Source organism: Adiantum capillus-veneris, chromosome 28 (assembly GCF_014529385.1).
Source record: "Adiantum capillus-veneris isolate H3 chromosome 28, ASM1452938v2, whole genome shotgun sequence".
Lineage (NCBI taxonomy): Eukaryota > Viridiplantae > Streptophyta > Polypodiopsida > Polypodiales > Pteridaceae > Adiantum > Adiantum capillus-veneris.
Window position 1 is genome coordinate 63137416 of NC_140958.1, and position 6000 is coordinate 63143415.

Here is a 6000-nt window from a genome sequence, read left to right on the forward strand (position 1 = left end):
AGAGTGAGGGAGAGAGAACTTGTCTCTGCAATATCCAATGGTCGCTGAAAGCAAGAACCAGAAGGTGGCAAGGAGGAAGAGGATTAAAAGGCGAAGGCAAGCGTGACACGGCAGCAAAGGACTCAAACCAGTGGAGGTCGCTCAATGCAGGATCACGAGAGGTGGCCAAGGGGAAGAGCACAGAAAAGGTGAAGGCAAGGGTGATCTGTTTGTTCTACTTGGAGATGGAGATGGCGACTGCAACGGTGATTTGCGTATGACTCTAAACGGCCACTCGAAAAAGGCACGTGGGCTGTGTTCACAAGGACAACCAGTAATAAACGGGCTCAGATTCCCATGCAGTACGATCTACCAACCACAATCTTGGGTGTAATCATGCGTATAAGTGAAGTTGTCACCCTCGCCGAGGTAAGAATTCTAAGTTTCAAGGCAGTACCCCCACCAAACATATTAACTATACCCTCGCCCCAGATGAGCACTCTTCTGCCTCTTTTCGCATCCTCTTCTGCCCAATATTTTAACTCTGCCCTCGTCGATGCTACGCAATGAGCAAATCATCTCTTTTGTGCTCCCAACCCTTTTTGCACATCTCCTCTTACTCTCTAGTGCTCCTCCTTTTTGCACATCCTCCTCTTACTCCTGTTCTGCAGTGCTTTAGTGACGCAAAACTCTACACACACTGAAGAGGTATGCTACTACACTATTGTACACTTGTATTTTGCGTGGTCAGTACCAAGTGAATAAGGGAAGTCAAACTCTGTTTGTTGCACGTGTTCGCTTGGTACTGACCATCGTCTTTATTAATGATGTTTTCTATTACACTTTTCTGAGGTCTGTACCAAGTGAATAAGGGAAGGCAAACTCTGTTCGTTGCACCTGTTCGCTTGGTATTGACCTCAGAAAACATTAATGATGTTTGCTATTACACTTTTCTGGGGTAAGTACCAAGCGAATAAGGGAAGGTAAACTCTGTTCGTTGCACCTGTTCGCTTGGTACTGACCTCAGAAAATATTAATGATGTTTGCTATTACACCTTTTTGAGGTCAGTACCAAGTGAATAAGGGATGGCAAACTCTGTTCGTTGCACCTGTTCGCTTGGTACTGACCTCAAAAAATATAAATGATGTTTGCTATTACACTTTTCTGAGGTTAGTACCAAGCGAATAAGGAAAGGCAAGCTCTGTTCGTTGCACCTGTTTGCTTGGTACTGACCTCAAAAAATATAAATGATGTTTTCTATTACACTTTTTTGAGGTCAGTACCAAGTGAATAAGGGAAGGTAAACTTTGTTTGTTGCACCTGTTCGCTTGGTACCGACCATCGTCTTTATTTATGATGTTTGCTATTATACTTTTCTGAGGTCAGTACCAAGTGAGTAGCGGCAATACAACCGTATATGGTGCACTTCTTCACTTCGTGCTGACCCTAGAAGTCTTAAGTCCCTTGTGCAACAAATGACATGTCAAATTCTGTTATGCTATTTGTAGAGATTCCTCGTGCAAAGGCCACGCCTAGAAGGGCAAGAGGTGACTCTTTTGAATGCTCAAGCAAGAAGACGATATGAGACAACATAGGTGTACTACAAGAGCTACGAAGGATCAAATGACACATGCAACCAGCCATTCCACGTCTTCCTTTCCAGCGAGTAGTGCGAGAGATTTGCGAGCAGTGGAGAGTCGGCATGCGATGGGCCAAAGTGCACGTCTCTGCCTGCAAGAAATTGTAGAAGACTACCTTGTTGAATTCTTCAGTGATGGATATATCCCGGCTGCCCATACACACCACGTTACTATCATGTCGCTAGATCTTCGGAGGCTGCGCTTCCGTTACGATGGACTGCTTTAGTTAGTATCTATCCGGGATAGTAGAACCATGGGTATTCTTAACATCCACCCTCTCCATCCTCGTGCACGACAGACAGAGCCTTCTAGGGATGGATTAAACAACAGAAGGACATGATCACGGGTCAAGAGGAATGACACAGATGGGCAGGCCAAGCCAGCCGATGAGGAGCATGAGCAGGCCAGGGTGGACCCTGAGGCAGTCATTGAAGAAACAGAGACAGTTATGGAGGAACCAATTATGAAGAAAAATGAGCAAGGCATGGAGGATCCGGAGCTTGTGCCTGTAAGGGAGGATCCTGTGCCTATAAGGGAGGATCCCTTGCCTGTTAGGCAAGAGCCTGTGCCTGTTAGGGAGGATTCAGTGCCATTAAGGGAGGAGAATGAGGCAACCATGGATAAAGCTCAAGAAAGGCAAGGGAAAGGCTCTGCTTCACAAGGACCATCCAACGAGGAGCCTTTATCAAAGGAATTTCTTATTTTAGAGCAAATCAATGAAGAGAACAAAGAGGAGTTGCAAGTTCTAATCAGCGCAGCGTCTCTGCCTGCACAGATACTTCTTCCTGGAAGGTCAGAGGAGGCCTGCATTTTCAACCTCGATCAACAAGACTTCCTGTGCATGCACAGTTTCTCCAACTCCAACACAACGGATGCGGTCATCAACATTGCTTTGTGGTACTTCTCAAGCTCTTTATAAGTCACGATTGGTTCATTAGATGGCTCACTTTCGCTAAGACATGGGTCAATATCAAGCGAGTCAGTGGCTTATGGAATTGGATAGTGATACCACTCGCTCAATATTGACCCATGTCTTCGCGGCAATTGTCAACTTTTCTATGTGTTACGTCTCAAGTTTTTCTTTATAAGGCACGCTTGGTTCATTAGATGGCTCACTACCACTAAGACATGGGTCAATACCAAGCGAGTCAGTGGCTTATGGAATTCGATAGGCCCTAATCGCTCGGTATTGACTCATGGGTTTGTGGCAGTGAGACAGCCCACTGAAATATCTTAAGTCTAATATATGCCATTGATTCGTGTTAGGCACGCTATCTCGCTTCTACCCGCTGAGGTTCAGAACAAAATATACGTAATAGATCCACTGATCTTGCCTATGCTGTAGAACAACGGAGTTTCCTTTTTTGCTATGATGGGCTGGTTTAGTAGAGTCAATTTTGATCTAGCACGTTTTTTGGTCACTGCATACAATCAATCGTGAGTTTCTTCTTGCCTTGTAAAAACCATGTTGGATTTACGATCTTTCTCCTCATCTTTGATGGTTTTGGTGTAGTGATCATTGGAGTCTATTGTTATTTGACATTGAAGATAAGATTATCTACTACGCAAACTCCAGGCAAAGCAGGTTGTTTCATGGTCGTGTAAAAACGTAAGGCACATCTGGGTACATTTGGAAGTAGTGTCTCTTTGTAATGTGTTATTGACTCAAGTGGTTACGTATGTAGTGCCGTGAAAAAACTTGTATGCTGTGTAGAGCATGTTTTGTAGAACATGATCTAGGGACTACTATCCGACACGAATGGGTAACTGTGCCCACGCAGGTTGATGACTATAGTTGTGGCTGCGAACTTGTTTGAATGCCTTGTTGCTCCTCAGTCAAATTTTGGATGTACCAAACGTAAGTAATCGTGGTGTTTCATTGTTTGTTTGCTGCAACGTTTGTATTAAAAGAAGAAACATCTTTACTTACTTTCCTATTATCACGCTTCTGCAAGAACTTCGACTACATAACTACACCTCCAACGATGTGTGACATTTTTCTGTAATGGCCATCTAGCATATTATAATCTTGGTAAAAAGACATACAAGAGAGGAAGGGGCGAGAGCTGAGGAGTTCGAACAGGCTCGCGTTGACAAAATGACGCAGCGCTACAATCAGACTCAAGAGGAGGTTTGAAATATGCAAGAAGCAATGAATCAATATTATGATGACGCCACAGAAGTAGAGGAATGGGCTACATGTCAGCGACAAGAGCAGGAACACAAGGAAGCTTCACAGGTGAAAGATGCATGGGAAGCCATGGAAGAGGCCCATGATTTCGAACGACGCGAAAGGATGCATGAGACCAGCGTCCCTTGAGGTAGAAGTAGCAGCAACCAGGGAAGAGGACAGGGTAGGAGTGGCAGCAACTGGGAGAGAGGGCAGGGGACCAGTGGCACCGGGGGAGAGGAGAGAGGACCAGTGGTACAAACCGGGAGAGAGGACAGAGGACCAGTAGCAGGGAAAGGGAGAAATAACTTGTATACATCTTGACAGAAACAACACAATTTGTAAAGTTTTGAGACAATGAAAAGTGTATATTTTTTAGACATTGTTTGAGGGGCGTCATTTTGAAGAGTACATCATGGTTTGCATGGCATCAAAGCTCATTGAGTGCACAAGGTATGTGACCTAGATTCCGGTGGAAGCAATTAAGTGAAGTGTATTTGAGAGTGACTCCTTGCACAATATTGTTTTCTCCTTGCGTCTTGGAATCTGAGAAGAAGAAAGAGTTAGATTGTATGTCTTGATGTATTGAAGACAACCAAAATTCATCCATTTAGTAAGCACCTTTCTATTTTTGAAACTGAATGCATACAATTCCGACAAAAGCGGAAGTTCTTCGCATGTAAGATCTACCCTGAGCTGTGCAAGAGTTGTGCATGACATTGTCTCCATCACAGTAAGTAGGCTGTCTAAAAAATAGAGCTCCATTGATAAAGGTTTGTTCTCGAGGCTAGACTGTGTATCTTGGTCGAGTGGAATAAGCTGCCCACTAAGAAGATGATATCTAAAATAGTAAAACGACACTATGAAATTTTGAGAGATTATAATGAACTTGCAAATTATGGACTTTTTTTGCAAAATACATATTTTGCCTTGTGTGACTGTTTCCTATCCCAATTATCATCTAAACAGCTTTTAGGCTTGCAAATGAACATTGTTGTGGTAGTTCTTATTTGCTCATCGAAGAAGAAATCTACAAACACTTCAAGAGGCATAAATAGTGCGAGATGAACTATTTTTGTGGCAACAAATACTTGAGGGACTTTTGTATATCCTAAAACAACCTATTCCTAAAGCTTTCACTAGTTTGCGAAGCTGGCAGAGACCAATCCTTGCTGTCAAAGGATGGAAGTGACAAAGGAGCTACACGATCCCAACCAAAGGAAGTTCTCGGTTCCAAATATGACATATCATAAAAGAATAATCCATTATCTGCAAGTTCCTTGTGTTATCTTCCTCGGTACATTTTCTCACCAATAAATGCATGGAAAGCATCAAAAATCCCAACTATGCTCTCAACTGGTTGCCAATCCATCCTATTCGATAAATAAATATTTGAAACATACCAAAGATGATATCCACAACTTAACCTTTGAATATAATCATGCACTAAGTGAGATGCTCAAAATAACTTACAGTTGGGTCGATGCCGTGAAAAACTTGGAGAAGATGTTTGCAACCTTAAGTCTGCATACTGGAAAGCATGTTGTATGAGGACCTCTTTCACCCGCTTGCTTTGTGCACACACTTTAAACTCTTTAACTTGTCCCTTGAAAGCCTCCACGAAATCATTGCGTTGCCTCCTCCTCCCCTAGTTTGCAGTAGAACCCAACTTCCGGTAGTTATTCGAGATGGAATCCATGCTTGATAATCTGTAGTATAACTGTTAAAAATGCTAATAGAGTGAATGGTAGTGCTAGGCCTTCGGGAAGTAGTCATGGTGTGCACTAGAATACACAGAAAGGTTAGCGCAAATATGAAAAAGGGAAGAAGTTTTGAGAGGAAAGTAGAGCTACTCAAAGTTATATTTGGGCGGGAACATAGATACTAGATAGAGTCTTCAATGAAAGTTCTGAAATTCGTCGGTACAGAGTTAGTACGACTTATGGCATTTATGCCTTGAAAGCGTGAATTGTGCAATTTGATGAACAAAAATAATATTTTCTCCCTTTTTTTCTAAAAGAGCTTGGCTCCAAAATGTTGATTCTTAACGTAACGTTAGCCTCTTCCTCATTGGTCGAGCGCCACTCTCTCTCTAGAACTGAAAGGCCCAATAGTGAGTCCAACTTTCTCCTAATGGAAAAGCTAAGAAACTTTTAAAAAAATATAGAGATGTTTTTGCCTGGGATCGCACTTATATGAAAGGACTAGAT